Raw genomic sequence first — 17,730 nt, forward strand, 5'->3', positions numbered from 1 at the left:
GAGCTTGGGATACGGTTAATGGTGCAGTTCATTTGATTTAAACATTTTTCAAAAATTTTGCTGTCTCTAACCCTTCAGTGAAATCTTCATTCCGCGTGTTGCTTACTATTGGCTTTGTGGTTTGTAACTCTTATTTTATGGCTTTCTATTTGCTGGTTTTATTTGCTTAAGGCTGTCCAGCTTGAGTTTGTTCCTCCCGTTGCCCAAACATTGTTTACTGTAGTCTTCCACAAACCTGCTTCCTGTAAACGGGCCTTTAAATCTTGTTCTTATCTTGTCACATTTGCTGTGCATTTAGAGACAGAAGCGCTCTCACTCTGGAGGAAGCTTGCTTTTTACTTCTTTTTGTCGGACATTAACCCCTTCGCTGCCAGGCCTTTTCCCTTCCTGTGCTGAGCCTTTTTTGGGCTATTTGGGCCAGTTCGCGCTTAGGCCCTCAAAACGTTTTGTTCACATAAGCTACCCACGCCAAATTTGCGTCCTTTTTTCCAATATCCTAGGGATTCTAGAGGTACCCAGACTTTGGGGGTTCCCCTGAAGGAGACCAAGAAATTAGCCAAAATACAGCTAAAAGTTTGTTTAAAAAAATAAATAAATAAATAAATGGGGAAAAAAAGGGCTGCAGAAGAAGGCTCGTGTTTTCCCCCCCTGAAAATGGTATCAACAAAGGGTTTGCGGTGGTAAAATTACCATCTTCCTAGCTTTCAAGAACAGGCAGACTTGAATTAGAAAACCCAATTTTTCAACACAATTTTGACATTTTACTGGGACATACCCCATTTTTACTATTTTTTTGTGCTTTTAGCCCCCTTCCAGTTAGTGACAGAAGTGGGTAAGAAACCAGTGCTGGATCCCAGAAAGCTAAACGTTTCTGAAAAGTAGACAACATTCTGAATTCAGCAAGGGGTCATTTTGTGTAGATCCTACAAGTGTTTCCTACAGAAAATAACAGCTGAAATAAAAGAATATTGAAATTGAGGTGAAAAAACAGCAATTTTTCTCCATGTTTTAATCTGTAACTTTTTCCTGCGATGTCAGATTTTTTTTAAGCAATATATCGTTACGTCAGCTGGACTCTTCTGGTTGCGGGGATATATAGGGCTTGCAGGTTCATCAAGAACCCTAGCTACCCAGGGCCAATAAATGAGCTGCACCTTGCAATGGGTTTTCATTCTATATCGGGCATACAGCAGTTCTTTTGCTGAAATATAAAAAGTGAAACATGGGTATCAAGAAAACCTTTGTATTTCCAAAATGGCCACCAGATAAGGTGTTGAGAAGCAGTGGTTCTTTGCACATCTCTGAATTCTGGGGTGCCCATACTGGCATGTGAATTTCAGGGCATTTCTCAAATAGACGTCTTTTTTACACACTGTCCTACATTTGGAATGACAAAATGTAGAGAAAGACAAGGTGCAATATCACTTGTTTTGCTATTATGTGTTCCCCCAAGTCTCCCAATAAAAATGGTGCCTCACTTGCGTGGGTAGGCCTAGCGCCCGCGACAGGAAACACAAAAAGGACACACCACATTTTCACAAGGAAAACAGAGCTGTTGTTTGCAAAGTGCCTAGCCGGTGGATTTTGGCCGGCACTTGGGGAAACCTAGCAAACCTGCGCAGTTTTGAAAACTAGACACCTAGGGGAATCCAAGATGGGATGACTTGTGGGGATCCGACCAGTTTCTGTTACCCAGAATCCTTTGCAAACCTCAAAATTTGGCCAAAAAAACACTTTTCCTCTCATTTTGGTGACCGAAAGTTCTGGAATCTGAGAGGAGCCACATATTTCTTTCCACCCATTGTTCCCCCAAGTCTCCCGATAAAAATGGTACCTCACTTGTGTGAGTAGGCCTAGCGTCCGTGACAGGAAATGCCCCAAAACACAACGTGGACACACCATATTTTCAGAAAGAAAACAGAGCTGTTTTTTACAAAGTGCCTAACCGTGGATTTTGGCCTCTAGCTCAACCGGCACCTGGGGAAACCTTGCAAACCTGCGCATTTTTTAAAACTAGACACCTAGGGGAATCCAAGATGGGGTGACTTGTGGGGCTCTCACCAGGTTCTGTTACCCAGAATCCTTTGCAAGCCTCAAACTTTGGCCAAAAAAACACTTTTTCCTCTCATTTCGGTGACAGAAAGTTCTGGAATCTGAGAGGAGCCACAAATTTCCTTCCACCCAGCGTTTTGAGGTTTGCCGAGGAGTCTGGGTAAGAAAATGTTGGGAGATCCAGGCAAGCCACACCTCCTTGGACTCCTTGGGGTGTCTATTTTTAAAACAAGTCTGGGTTTGGTAGCTTTTCCCTAGTTGAAGGCTGCACCGGGACCAAAAACATAGGTGTGAAACAATGACTCACAGCTCGTGAGCTGTAAAGGCAAGGCACCAACCGCTTTACAGTCCATTCACACACCTTTCATACATCACAGCAAGTCAATATGTACACCGTCAGCCAAGCGCCACTCCACACACAATGGCTTCACTTTTTTTGTTGTTTTAAAAACCAAGAAACCACTAAATAATTGGAAATAATTACAAAACTACAAACACAAAAGCTCTAACTAAGTAGATGACAGAAATGCCAACCATGAAACTGAACACACAAAAATATAAAACAAGCAGTTTACACTCATGGTCGTTCCCAGTAATTCTTCTGGGTGTGGCAATTCTTGAAACAACCACCCACACACAGCCCAGGCTTTGAAGGACAATCTGGGCAGTACATTGGAGTCTCCCTCTGGACACCTCTTCAAGCACACACTCTACATTTCTTAGCTGGAAAGTCTTTTTTGGGTGTGGGAGGAATATGCTCAGTAAGTGGCGATCTTTCAATCTAGCCACATCCTCCACCAGTGCTTCTCTAGGAACTCTTGCATGTTCCACCACATAAGGCTCTCTAACATTGACTCTTGAAATTTAACAAATGTCATCTTTCAATCAATCAATCAAAAAAATTTGTAGAGTGTACTACTCACCCGTGAGGGTCTCAAGGCGCTGGGGGAGGGGAAACAGGGTGGGTGGGGGACATCCCTCTTGTCCGAAAATTTCAAAGTTAGCAGCTCATCATTCCGCAAGGCACTGCACTGTCCCCTCTCAAGTTTTTTACAGACAAGCTCCCTTGGATAGCCTTTCCAGTTACAACGAATTGTGCCACAAGCAACAGTGTCCAATCTAAGCAATTCCTTGAACAACTGCACTCCAGTGTAGACGTTATTTACATACAAATGGTGACCTTTGTTGAACAGTCGTCTACCAAGTTCCCACAAAATGTTCTCAGTAACTCCAAAAGTGGGAGGACAACCAGAGGGGTTGTAGGAAGGTAGCCTCTTTACCCCCACTTTTGGCCTGTTTGTGAGTATATGTCAGGGTGTTTTCACTGTCTCACTGGGATCCTGCTAGCCAGGGCCCAGTGCTCCTAGTGAAAACCCTATGTTGTCAGTGTGTTTGTTATGTGTCACTGGGATCCTGCTAGCCAGGACCCCAGTGCTCATAGGTTTGTGGCCTATATGTGTTCCCTGTGTGGTGCCTAACTGTATCACTGAGGCTCTGCTAACCAGAACATTAGTGTTTATGCTCTCTGTTTTCTAAATTTGTCACTGCAGGCTAGTGACTAAATTGACCAATTCTCATTGGCACACTGGTACACCCATATAATTCCCTTGTATATGGTACTTAGGTACCCACGGTATTGGGGTTCCAGGAGATCCCTATGGGCTGCAGCATTTCTTTTGCCACCCATAGGGAGCTCAGGCAATTCTTACACAGGCCTGCCACTGCAGCCTGAGTGAAATAACGTTCATGTTATTTCACATCCATTTTTCACTGCACATAAGTAACTTATAAGTCACCTATATGTCTAACCTTCACCTGGTGAAGGTTGGGTGCCAAGGTACTTAGTTTGTGGGCACCCTGGCACTAGCCAAGGTGCCCTCACATCGTTCAGGGCAAATTCCCTGGACTTTGTGAGTGCGGGTTCACCATTACACGCGTGCACTATGCATAGGTCACTACCTATGTATAGCGTCACAATGGTAACTCCGAACATGTCTAAGATCATGGAATTGTCACCCCAATACCATTCTGATATTGGGGGGGGGTCAATTCCATGATTCCCCCGGGTCTCTAGCACAGAACCCGGGTGCTGCCAAACTGCCTTTCCGGGCTTTCCACTGCAGCTGCTGCCAACCCCTCAGACAGGATTCTGCCCTCCTGGGGTCCAGGCAGCCCTGGTCCAGGAAGGCCGTACAAAGGATTTCCTCTGAGAGAGGGTGTTACACCCTCTCCTTTTGGAAATAGATGCGAAGGGCTGGGGAGGAGTAGCCTCCCCCAGCCTCTGGAAATGCTTTGATGGGCACAGATGGTGCCCATCTCTGCATAAGCCAGTCTACACCAGTTCAGGGATCCCCCAGCCCTGCTCTGGCGTGAAACTGGACAAAGGAAAAGGGAGTAACCACTCCCCTGACCAGTACCTCTCAGGGGAGGTGCCCAGAGCTCCTCCAGTGTGTCCCAGACCTCTGCCATTTTGGAAACAGAGTTGTTGGGGGCACATTGGACTGCTCTGAGTGGCCAGTGCCAGCAGGTGACGTCAGAGACCCCCTCTGATAGGCTCTTACCTCTCTTGGTAGCCAATCCTCCTTTCTTGGTAGCCAAACCTCCTTTTCTGGCTATTTAGGGTCTCTCCTCTGGGAAATTCTTCGGATAACGAATGCAAGAGCTAACCAGAGTTCCTCTGCACTTCCCTCTTCGACTTCTGCCAAGGATCGACCGCTGACTGCTCCAGGATGCCTGCAAAACCGCAACACAGTAGCAAGGTGACTACCAGCACCATTGTAGCGCCTCATCCTGCCGGCTTTCAAGACTGTTTCCTGGTGGTGCATGCTCTGAGGGTCATCTGCCTTCACCCTGCACTGGAAGCCAAGAACAAATCTCCCGTGGGTCGACGGAATCCCACCGCTGCCACCAATGTAGGAGGCTGGCATCCTCGCTCACTGCCTCTTTTCGCTTACCAGACCCTGTTGTCACTGGATGCTGCATGTCCCTTGATGAAGCTCCCCTTGCCCCCTTGAGCACAGAAACTGTTGCCTGCAGTGCCTGAGCTCCACCTCTTGGTCGGCCGGGTGAGAGAAGTGGGAGTGGATATCCTGATTCATAAGGGAGTGGGTATCCTGATTCATAGCGTGGAGAGATCTTTATGGCCCACCTATCAAAGGTGGGCCATAAAGATAAAGAAAATCCTTGTGCTCGCTGGATGATTTCAGTTGGGGTCCAAGTCTCCATTGTTCTCAGGTCAACTAAAATTGGAATTGGAGATAAAAGCTGAAGGATATTGCCCCTGTTGAGGACATCATGGTTTCCTCTAAAGACATACTATGGGATGAAGTTTAGCACTGTAGTGCTGGCTTGATAGTGCAACAGAACATTAGAGGAGTTTTCATGTCTCTAAGGACCTTGGCGGAGTGTTCCGTTCTCTTGTTGGGTCAGTCCTGCTGCATCAGTGGTGGTACCTTGAAGGTGCAACAGAACATTGGAGGAGTTTTCATCACCCCAAGGACCTTGTTGAAATATCAATGTATTCTCTTTTTGGGTCGGTCCAGTTGCATTTGTTACAAGATCAACCCTGGGTTCACTCCTTTGGCTTGAGCAAGCGGGGGTGGAAATTCCAGCCTTATGCATGGTTCTATTTTGGGCTTGTGACTTGTGAATAAAATTAGCTCATTACCTACATGCTGTTGCTGTTCGCCCCTCGTCATGATGTTTTTTGCGGGGGATGCCTCCGGTGTGTTCCCAAGTATGCTTTTTTGGGAAGGGGAGTGAAGCTCGGTAGAGGAAATGTGGTAAGTGCTGGCACCGTTGGGGTTTCCCTAATGCTTCTGGAGTTGGCATCGGCCAGAGAAGGTTGTCAAGGCGGTGTGGCCAAGAGATTGGTATCCGGAAGTTGGATGCAGACCCCTTCCGTTGGTATGTCTTCAGCCTCTAGAATGTCTGTTGCTGGAGGAGTTTGTCCTTGGTCATGATTGACTTGGCTTGGAGAGCAGACCCATTTTGCCTTGTTGCTACGCTGAATACCCCCTTTTTGGCAGCAGGTTTTTTTATTTTGTTCCTTCCTCCTTTGTGATCTTCTGTACTTGCCATTATTTCTTAAGTTTGCAGCTGTATCTGTGTTTACCGACTGCTCGGATCTGGCAGGATCCAATTTGCCCTTGAAGCCATTTCTCTGTGGGTTTGGGTTTAGGCTATCTGAGTCCACAGAGATTGCATTACGCCCTTCTGATGTAAAAATAGTCTTTGCATTACCACTGGACTCTTCATTGGTTTGGGAAGGACGTGTGTAGCCATGACAAGTTGGTAGCTTGGAGCGAGGTACTTGCAGCCCAAATGCCAAAGCCTCTTGTGAGGTTGAGTTTTGTTTGAAGTCATTTGTGAGGTCATTGAGCATCATGGGGAAAGTTGATAGCTTATTTATGATGTTTGTGCAGGCCAGTTTGTGTCAGTGAGGTGCCCAACTGTGCACTTTTAATGAGGGAGTTTGATTGCCCTACCTAGTCTGTCGTTTATGCCAGCTACACAGATGGCGAGGGTGTTGAGAAGGGAGAGTTGGATGTCCATCTTATTTGATTGATATTGTAGTGCCTCCACAGATAGCTAAACTGTGTTTAGGAGGGATACTCAGACATTGTCAGAAGATTATTGTTTTACCCTACTTAATTCTTCTTCTTCACCTTTTGTACAGGACGGCCAGGGAGACCAGACTGATTGTTGGAGATCCAGTGCCAACATTTCATTCCACTCGGATGTTCTTATATATGAGAGTGCCCCATGTTCCTCTTCTTCTGCTGCTTCATGAGCCGTTAAAGCAAGGGCCCCTTGAGCTTCTCAGGAGACTGAATGAGTTTTGGTCATTTCCAGAGTTTCCTGATTTATTAGGGTGGAGTAGGTCAGCCCCCATCACTGATGATCTCTGCTTATGTTAAGGGTAGTCTGTAGCCCCGTGAGCCCTTCGATGCTCGAAAAAAAGAATGAGGCTGCATTTTTCAGGAAACTGAATCTTGAGTAGATTTGAGGCTGTTTTGTACAGGCAGTGAGCTTTTTCGGAGTGGTGCCCGTAGTGGGCTTGTTGGAGGAGGTTGAGTGGTTCCGTAACATATGTCTTATCCTCCTCACCTGAGCCCATGATGTGTATTAAGGCCTCCTCTGTGAATTGCTCTTTAGACTTCACCTAGGGTCTTGCTCATTTCTTTGCCTGATCCGGGGAGCAGTTGTCTCCAACTTGCTTCCCCCTTGGAGGTGCTGTGGGGGCCGTCCCACGGCCTTCCTAGACCTCATGAGGATAATCCTCTACAACCGATGGTCTGGTATGTAGTCGATGAAGATGCTGCCTCACCTCTGTCCGTCTAGGTGAACTGGTATAACAGCGAGAGGGGCATGTCTGAGTAGTTGAAAGTTACAGGCCCCTCACTTCTCACAAACCTGCACAGTTCGTAGGGCTCATAGAACTCTCAGCTGCAGTGCTCACCTAGATAAAACAAAAATGGGCTGTATAGCACTGCCTGAGGTTTTTGGTGGGTAGTCAGGTGATCAGGACTCAGGGAATTACCATTAAACACTAGAGGCCTGCCCTCTGGGGCTGTGTGTATTGTTTGTGTATGCTGTATCTCACAATTTGTTAGTATATAAAATAGTACTTTGGTCAGAAAGGAACGTTTTTGACACGACAATCATTTATTGCTGCTTTTGAACATATTTTAGTTGCGTTCCTGTGTTCACCCACTGTATCTACCCACTATCACCACTGCCTCCCCCCTCCAATACCATGCACACGGAAGCCTTGGACTGCTCAACTTGTCCTACCACTGAGTCAAGTGCTGAAAGGGTACTTGACCCAGTTGTTCAGATAGGCCTCAACCCACACGGTTGGGCCCAGTAGCTCCTGCTTGGCCTGCGGACCACTGAATGGGGTTCTGAAACTTTGGGATGGGTGGCATGACTGCAGAGCCTCACTATGGATGTGACCAGTGCTTAGGCCATATGACAATCCACCTGAGTTAGTGTTTTCTTTCTAGTGGTTCAAAAGGATGTTATGGCAACAGAAATCAAGTAAAAAGATATAGACCAGGAAGCGCTAAGAGAAACACTCTATATAGTAAAAAACTGGCTTAATATTTGGGGAATTAAAATACTCAAAATTGGGAAGGGATGGTGTTGGTGACAGGAGGAGAGGAACTAAATAGCAAACTCGATAAGAGGGATCCAAGAACAAACCTAAAGAATAATAGTTGTAAAAGCAAAGTGAAGACATTAAACAACATTGGTTAAATGTGTGGAGGAATGTATAAATACATTTCTTTTTTTTTTATAAACAAGTTTTTATTGTTTTTGGAAAGACAGATTTTCAAACATTTAGTACAGACAGTATTGCAGAATTCAATTCCATGCATTATTGACCTTAGACCATATGACATTTCTTAAGACAACATCCCCAGCCAGGAACCCCATATCTTATCGTGCTTTCGGGGGCATCCCCTCGACTCATACACTCTCCTCTCCTGATTAGCGCACCAGTCCACACCTCTTCTCCATTTCCGTAGGGACGGACCAGATGGTGAGCTCCAGGCCATACTGATATCCCTTTTTGCAATCAATAAAGCCGTGCCAATAAAAGCGCGGTGCGCCCGGGAACTCACCTCGTCCTCCTTCACCCCCAGCAGCACAGATTTGGCAGAGAGCTGTATCGCCATCTCCAATACCGTGTTCAACTCAGCCAGTACCCTCCCCCAGTATATTTGCAGACCCGGACAGGACCAAGCCATATGGAAGAAGTCCGCGGGCTCCCCAGCACAGCGTGGGCATTGACTGTTAGGGTGCAGTCCAGCCCGGCTCATTCTGACAGGCGTTAGATATGCCCTGTATAGGTAGTAGAACTGCACTAAGCGGAGTCTCGCTGATATGGCCAGGGTCCTAGGGGCCCTAAGCGCCTCCATCCACTCTGTGTCCTCCCATGCCTCCCATTTCGCCCTGGTTGAGTTCAGGTCCTCAGTTGTATTATTGATCAGCATCTTGTAGATCTGTGAGACCTCTTTCCCATCTAAGATCCCCATAAATAACTTAGCTTCTAGCGGGTTCAATTCTGGCAGTGGGCCTATTCTCAGGATGTGTGTCCCCAAAGCATGTCTAAGCTGAAGGTACCTGAAAAATTGTGTTTGTGCTAGTTGGAAGTCTGTCTGTAGTTCCTGGAAGGTCTTTAATATCTCACCCTCCACACATCTCCCACTAATGAAATACCCAACAAAGTCCCATTCGGCAAATCCCTCCAGTGCGGCTGTAGCGCTCATCCATTTCCCTCTCCACAATGGAGTCTGTAGAGTGACCACTGCGTTCCAGCGGGGGTGTTGCAACGCCGCCCGCCATGCCAGGAAGAACGCCCTGGTGACCCCCTCCATAATTTGGGGGAGGGGTGTACCATACAACAGATCGAGGATGCGTGGGAACCCTAGGAATTCCAATTCTACCTGATAAGCCGGATCTGACCAGCCTCCAGCGAACCAATCGTGAATCACTAGCAGCTGGGTCGCCAGGTAGTATAAGTAGGGGTCCGAAGCTCCCAGACCTCCTTCATAAGTTCCTTTCCGACAATACCGCGTTGCCCCTCAGTGTCTAGCTCCCTTCCAAAGAAACCGAGCCATGGCGACCTCCAGAGCTCGGAACCACGAACGAGGCACTGGAAAGGGAAAACTTTGAAACGCATATAGAAACCTCAGTAGAACCATCATCTTATACAGGGCAACACGGCCCATGACATTCAGTGGCAGAGTCTGCCATCTCTGTAGATCAGTCTTAACACGCACCATGAATGAGTCTAGGTTCTTGGCCCATGTCAATTCTGGTAGGAGAGTCACCCAAACGGCGAGGTATTTGAAGCTTAATCTACGAAGGGGTATCATTTCTTGCCAATCGAAGCAGTCTCGGGTATTCGCTAGGGGGACCAGCATTGACTTGGTAGGGTTCATTTTTAAGCCCGATGCCAGTGCATAGCTGTTTAAAAGAAGAAGGCTGCACGGACCTGACACACTCGGTGAGCCCATATATAACAGGACATCATCCGCATACAGGGCTATTCTTTCTTCTCTGGCATGTCCCCACCTCCATCCACAGTACTCCGAATCAGTCCGCAACATTTGGGTCAGAGGTTCGATAACCAGGGTAAAGAGGAGGGGAGATAGCGGGCAGCCCTGTCTCATGCCTTGTCTGATCGCAAAGGCTGACGACATGGTCCCATTAACCTGCACCCGGGCTGTGTGGTCAGCGTATAACGCCTGGACCAGGCGGCAGAATCTCGGTCCAACACCTGCCCTTTGGAGCACCAGGAAGAGAAAGCCCCAGTCTACCGAGTCAAATGCCTTCTCAAAATCGATAAATAAGAGGGCTAAGTCTCGGGGCAGCCGGTGACGCTCAGCAAGAGCCACATGTAGACGACGGATGCAATGACGGGTGCTCCGAGTTGCCATAAATCCACATTGAATCGGAGTGGATCAGCTGCGATAAGACCCGCCCGAGGCGTGTTGCTAGTATGTTAGCGAGGATTTTAACCTTGCAGTTAATCAGGGATATCGGCCTATAGTCCGCACAGTACAATGATGGGGGCTGAGTCTTGGGGAGCACAACAATGGTGGCGGCGTCCAGCCCTTTCGGGAAGGATCCCCGTTGTTCCACCTCCACAGAGAGAGCAGTCAGACGCGGCACCAAATCCTTCTCATACGTCTTGTAGTATTCTGATGGGAAACCATCAGGGCCCGGGGTTTTCCCTGTTTTTAAATCAGAGATTGCTTTGTCTACCTCCTCTTCACTAAGGGGTTCGTCTAATATCCGCCTTTCGGACAGGGGTAGTCGCGGCAGGGATGTTCCCTTTAATAGCCTGCGAGTGTGAGCAAGGTCGACCGACTCTGAGGCTCTATAGAGCGCTCTGTAGTAGTGGGCAAATGCCTCTGCTATTTCTTGGTGGCCCTCCACTCTACCGTGTTCTCCATCCCATATTTCAGGAATAATGCCAGAGGCCCTGTGGTGGGAGACCAGCCAGTGTAGCAGTTTGCCAGTCTTGTCCCCCCAACCATAAATCCTTGCGGTGCTTGCTCTACATAATGCTTTCGCTGCTTCTAGAGACAGGTCTCTGATTTCCTCATATATTAGGGAAAGCTGTCGCGCTATCATCTCCTTGGGCTCTATCTCCTGTGTGGATTCAAGACTTGCCGCCCGCTTTTCCAATACCTCAATATTTTGGGTTTTTGAGCACTCTATCTCTCGTATGAAGCCCTTGGCCGCTCCCCTCAGCACACCCTTACCCGCGGCCCACAGGGTGCCAGGAGAAGATACTGAGCCGTCATTGAGGGTAAAGTATTCAGTCCGTGCCTGCTGCAGTTGCTCAGCAAACACCTTGTCCTGTAAGTACCAGGCATTTAACCTCCACATGGGGCGGTTCGTCTGTCTGGTAAGGCCTATCATGCAGCGGAGTGCTGCGTGATCAGAGATGCCTTGCGGCAGGATCTCGATGTGTGATAGGGCACCACAGTCAGTGTTGGGCAGTAATAACAAATCAATTTGGGCCTGTGAGCTGCGGGCCGCTGAGGTATGGGTAAATTGTTTTTTCCTCGGATGCCACAGCCGCCACGCGTCACAGAGCCCCGCAGCCACCAACCAGTCCGCGAGACTCGCAGCCACAGTGCGTCGATGGGTTGATATAAAGCCCTCAACATCCCTAGCCGGGTTTGGAACTGCATTAAAGTCCCCTCCTAGAATGGTAAGTCCCGGGGGTAGACCCAAGAGAATCTGAGTCAGTTCCCTGAGAGCCCCACGCACGAACGCTGGAGGGGCGTACACGCTGATTACGTTGATTGTCACCCCTTCCAGTGATGGCCACAAAATGGCCCTGACCATCCCTCCAAACCTGCATCACCGTCAAAAGAAAGGAGCGATGAAGCAGAATTGCGACACCATGCGATCCTTGCGTAAACCCTGCATGTAACACCCTGTCAAAACCCTTCCGTAACAGGATGGGGCATTGTTCTCCTACGAGGTGTGTCTCCTGTAAGAGGAGCATATTTAGTCGATATCTATGTATGAAGGTGAAAACTGCGGTGCGTTTGATTTTGTTTAGGACACCATTAACGATCCATGAGATAGCCTGAATTGGACTCATTGGGATATCTGTAGGGATGTGTTGCTGCGTTGCCCCCAGGATATGGTTGCTTTGGATTTGGGAAGCCCCCTGCTTCCTCTCCTGTGTGTCTAGATGAGAATCCTATTCTGCCTCTAGAATTATTCTGCCTTCTGTCTTGTATAGCAATTAAAATAAATAGATATTTCAATGTAACATTAAACAACAGTGGACGTCCCAACATAGGACTCGAACTCCCTGACCCCCCAACTCCCACCCCTCCCCATACTTCCCCCCAGAAGCATCTGTCGCCCTTAGTAAGCATCCTATCCCCTAACCTAGCGGGGTAAGGACGGTAACTGAGTGAGCAGTGGTGGTGGACCCCTCCATATCGTCGGATCATTTAGAGAAAAACAATTTATAATAGTTAGTTGTTGATAGCAGTAGTGTTTCAACAAGGCAGCTAGTTCCCTCTCCGGAGAGATTTCTTTTGTCGTCAAGTTACAGTATCGGGCTGCAGGAGAGATCAGTGTTTTGGGATGAATCGGAACCTGCCCGCGGTGGGCTTTTGGGCTTCAGGTCTTCAGGTCTTTCTCGGTGTCTCCTTGTGACTTTAACCATTGCCAACCTTCCGAATTCTCAGATGCGGCCATCAGTGGAGAGTTCGAGCGGGAGCTACCGCGCTCCCTGCGTTTCTTTGAACGTGTACGATGTTGTTTGGTATTTGGCCGCCTCGGTTGGGTGCTAGCTTGGCTTCCAGTCTGTTTCAACCCAGGACGTTCTCCGCTTGATTTGAGCGGCACTTCCTCAGTCAACCAAGTCCATGCCGCAGTTGGCTGTTCAAAAAAATAAGTTTTATTGCCATAGACCACTTGCAGTTTCGCGGGGGAACAACAGGCGGTATTGAATGTCCATCGCTCTCAATTTTTGTTTGACTTCGAGAAACGAGCGCCGCTGCTGTTGTACGTCCCTTATGTAGTCGGGGAAGAGGAGGACCTTAGCTCCGTTGCAGAAGAGGTCTCCTTTGGAACGAGCCTCTTGTAGAACCACATCCCTATCTTTGAAATTAAAGAGGCAGAGAATCACCGGCCTAGGCGGAGACCCCGGCTGGGGCCTCATCTTCAAAGCTCTATGTGCTCGTTCATTGGCGAACCATGGGGTTAGACGTTCAGCCGGAATCCAGGAATGGATCCATTCTTAAAGGATTGTGGCGAGGGACGCCGTGGATGTGGTCTCGGGCAGGCCAATCACTCTGAGGTTGTTCCATCTTGACCTATTCTCGGCGTCTTCAGCCCTCTGGTATAGCTCTGATGTATGAGATGTGAGTACAGAGACCTGTGTCTTAAGAGTATTTACTTCGTCTTCTACCGTAGAGATTCTGGTCTCTGCTTCAGTGAGCCGGGCGGTGGCATTGCGACGATCCTGCCGGACCAAGGACACTTCCTCTCTGACCTCCCCAATCTTAGTCTCCACTGCGGTCTGGGATGATTGGATGGCCTGGAGGATCATCAGCAGGTCACCAGATGCTGTCTGTAGATCTCCTTTGTCGCTCAGGGTGCGGGCTTCCATCCGTTGTCTGCCCGCGCCCCTGGCAAATTGTTCTGTGTGCGTTTGCGCAGTCAACTGCTTCACCACCTTGTCCTTGCCCATGTTTTGCTCGCTGGGGTCCCACCGGCACACACCTGCACTGGCCAAGGTCTAAGTCTGTCTGGGGTGTCACCTCTTCGGGTACCCGTGTGGTTCTGGGGCGTCTCATGCCCCGGCGGGGTCGCTGGCCAGACCTGCACCCCCTCTCCTCTATCTCCGACGAGCAGTCATTGTGGCTCTGGGGGAGCAAAGCCCATCAATGTTTAGCTCTGCCTCGTCATATTTCCGGTAGGCTTTCTTCTTCTGTGCTGTGTCATCAATGGGCCCCAGGAGATGCCTATGTCCTGTCCCTATCAATGCAGTGTAACCTCCGGGCTCCTCCACGCCCTGGCCGTCGTCCCGATCGGGCGGGGGGGTGGGGATCCCCAGCGAAGGATCGTCTCATGGTGTGTCTCTCCCACGGTCTCTGCAGGAAGGGAGGGGGGAAGGGAGACGGGAACAAGCGACAGGAGAGGGGGGCGGGCGGGCATGATTCCTCCGTTCGTCATTCCAGCCTCTCTCTGCGCCGCCCCGAGCTCCCCTCATACCGCAGTCTCAATACCTTTCAGCCGCTTCTGTTGCCGATGTTGGGCCAAATCAGGTTAGTTCTGTGACAGTCCCTGCGGCTCCGTCCCCGTCTCCCTGCCGTGGGGGCCGAGTCCACTCGCAGGGACTACCGTTGTCGGCCGCTTGTTCCGGCCGCCATCTTAGGTGAGGGTCCCCTTTGCTTGTCTGTGCCCTCGGCGCGGTCAGGCCTCTTCACTCGCCAGGGAGAGGGGGAGCCGGAGGGAAACGAGAGATCCGCCACGTCTCTCACCCCCCGGACAGCCACCCTCAGGGACTCTGTGCCTCACAGCCCGGCTCTCCAGCACTCCCGGCGCCGCTGGCCGATCTCCGCACGCGGCTCCTCCGGGCCTCTCCCCCTCCCGAACCGGAGAAAGGGTTCAGGCAAAACGACTGTCTCATCAGGAGAGGAGCAACGAAGCCTCTAAGACCAGAGGATGCCCTGGATATAGGCGGATTTGGGGAAAATCGAAGGCGGATGACAGAGGGGTCCGGAGCACTACAAAAGTGCGTCCGCCATCTTGACGCCTTGGTCACGCCCCATAAATACATTTTTTATAGCTTACCTCATATCTTATTAAACATTATGTCTATAGAGAAGTTTGAAATGTTTTCCGGTGAGACTTGGGAGAGCATGGTACTTAGCTAATCTGCAATAGTAAGTTTGTGTTTGTTTTTCCAAATTCCAAGACTAATGCAAATTGCAGGCTGTTATAGATTCAGTTTTTGTTGTTTTTTTAAAGTTTTTTTTTTTTAGTGCTTCAGCCTATTTTAAGACTAATATTTTAGGTGTAAGCAGTATGGCAGTTTTTAAACTGTCTCATCATTTCCATTATTTCTGACCACCAGATCTCATCTAAAGGAAGCAGCATAAACATATGCTGTTTTTAAAATTGTGTGGCCTAGTCGGTAATTGTTGTTGTGTTTTAGTCTGGGTTAATAGGTGTCATCGCTGGTCGGCCTCCTTGGTGCCAGTCAGTTCTCATTCCTTGCCAAGTTTTCTGCGCACTTTCTAAACTGAAATCTTAGTGTTATGAATCTGCATTATCATTAAAAAAAATCTGCACAGAGGATTTGGACTTGCTCCTCCATTTGGCTGTTATCCTATAGGGCAAGGTCTTGGTATGTTTTCATGAGTCCTAGTTAGTTATTGTGTTTATTCCTGTATTTGTTTTCCATATTCAGTCAATGAGGCAGAGGTGGCAGAGAGATGCATCGTATAAATATAATAATATGTCTACCCTAGTTTATTGGTAGCTCTTGGTGCAAGTAGATCCAGAGTAGGTGAGTAACCAGTAAAGACCAGAAGACAACTGAACTGCAGCAGTTTTCCCATTCCAAAGAGTTTTTCAGTTTAACAAAGCTAAGTTCTCCCAAAAATCTTAATGTCAAATTAACTGATTTATAATTGCCCCTGAACGCAACAGAGTTAGGCTCTAGACCGATCTCGGTCATTAGTTTTATCAGGTACAATACTGGTGCTAGAGGTGAACTAGTGGATATCCATCCATTGGGGAGACCTCACCTCAGGCTTTTACCTAATATGGCTATCCTAATATGGCTAGATCATAGGTAAGAAATTGTGATTGCAAGGGCATCCAAGACACGTGGGGAGCCCAAGAGCCGAACAGCTGGTAAATGAGAACTGGGATTTAGTGTTAGGGCCTGGGGTAATTTTTAAAATGCAATATTTTTGAAAATGTAAGTGCTAGAATAATGTGTAATTTCTAGGTTTCAGGCAATCAGCTGTAGTCAGTGGACACCAATCCTAGTCAAGTGGGGAGCGCCATTCCGTCGATGAGAGCTTCTCATATGAAACATGCAGCACAGAGGTCATAGTAGCTTTAAGTAAAAGTAGCGGGCAAAAGACATTCGGCACTCAATTTTTCGATTCATCTATTTCTATCGGTTTCTTCAACCAGTACAAGCAGGAGTGGAAATATCAGGATTAAACAAAATGTTATCCTGTTATTTGGGACCGCTATGTTATGTAAAACGACTGTTTACTGGAAAAGAAGGAGCTTTACCCCTCTACTGTTTGTCTCCCTCTGAAGTGACAACGAGGTCAGAGAAATCAGGCAGTGTATCAAAATCGGCACGTGTACCAGAGGTGATTTAAGAAGCACACATGTATGCCCTTTCTTTTAAAAACCAGATACAACCTAGCTTTTTGACAGCTTTTTAAGACGTGGCTGTAATACACTCTTAGTATTTCCATGAATAAATCCTTTGTTTAGGTTTGTTTCTTTTGCTTTCACACCTTCAGAATTATTTTTACCTTTGGAGAAAGGAGCTTCTTCTTTCAATGGGTTTTATATATATATATATATATATATATATATATATTTTAAGAGTTCTGTGTGATTTTTCTAAGGGCTTTCCCTGAAATATAGACCAGCCATATTTTTTATACGTTTGTAGATGTCTCCTAAAAGAATGTAATTTTGCTTATTTTTGTTTTGTTAATAGCCACAAATTGACCCCAAAGTTCATACCTCCACCAGATTATTCTACCTAACCATAATGTATGCCATGCGTTCTACCTGACTTGAAGACCCCAGACTGCCTTACTAATTTTGTTTAGGTTTTTCTGTCTCACTCACATGATTAAGAGAGTGTTAAGTGTTTTACAGAAAGAAACATGTTGCACTAAACAACTATACAATTTCAAATGTTGAGAGAACTTCGAGAGAAAAAAAAAAGTGGTCAATCAGCAGACATAGGGGTTACTTAACAGTAGGGGTATGGTTTAGGATAAGGATGTCTGTTCATGGAAGGAGATGATCAGTACAGGTGTTGATGGGAGTAGACTTTCATTGGCTTCTCGGTAAAGTCTGTGAGCGGTAATCAAGATATAAAAGTGTACAAGTCCCTCTTGATGTTGATATCTGGAAGTAGATTGTTTTTGAGGTGGTTTCCAAAGGATTGGCCCTCTCTAATTCTTAAAGTAATGTCATTCAAGATTTCGGGGGCACACCTACAAAGGATTGATTAAGGCCCTTTGGGCTTTTCCTTTATGGGTGCGAAGAGATGTACATGAGTAATATGGATTGTGTAGATGCTGTGTATTACATTCGGTGGGATGCTGAACACTGAGAGGAACCTTGACCGTTCAACCCTGCCTAAAGCATGCCGTCCGAACGCACTAGGGTGTTGATCTGCGGCTTCCCAGGCAAGATCTGCACCCATCCTCTGTTATCTCAATCAGATGAAACATTCATATAAAACAAATAAAGGAATTACGAGGGCACTAGTTAACTGGTAGACCATAAACAAGTGGGAGTAGAGGTGTGGGGATTATTTATAATCAGGAATGTTAGCTGGCCGGGTGTTGGCTACGAGGACGCGGACCTGCTGCTGCGTGCCTACTATTCCGCGGTTCATTCTGGTGCTGT

General features: G+C 47.6%; 1 protein-coding gene across 3 annotated transcripts in view; it reads left to right on the forward strand.

Annotated features, from left to right (window-relative positions):
* The window catches only part of ILVBL (ilvB acetolactate synthase like), a 562,186-nt gene that overhangs the window by 30,928 nt on the left and 513,528 nt on the right, over positions 1–17,730 (forward strand). The window lies entirely within an intron of this gene.

The sequence above is a fragment of the Pleurodeles waltl genome, chromosome 12 (assembly GCF_031143425.1).
Source record: "Pleurodeles waltl isolate 20211129_DDA chromosome 12, aPleWal1.hap1.20221129, whole genome shotgun sequence".
Classification (NCBI taxonomy): Eukaryota; Metazoa; Chordata; class Amphibia; order Caudata; family Salamandridae; genus Pleurodeles; species Pleurodeles waltl.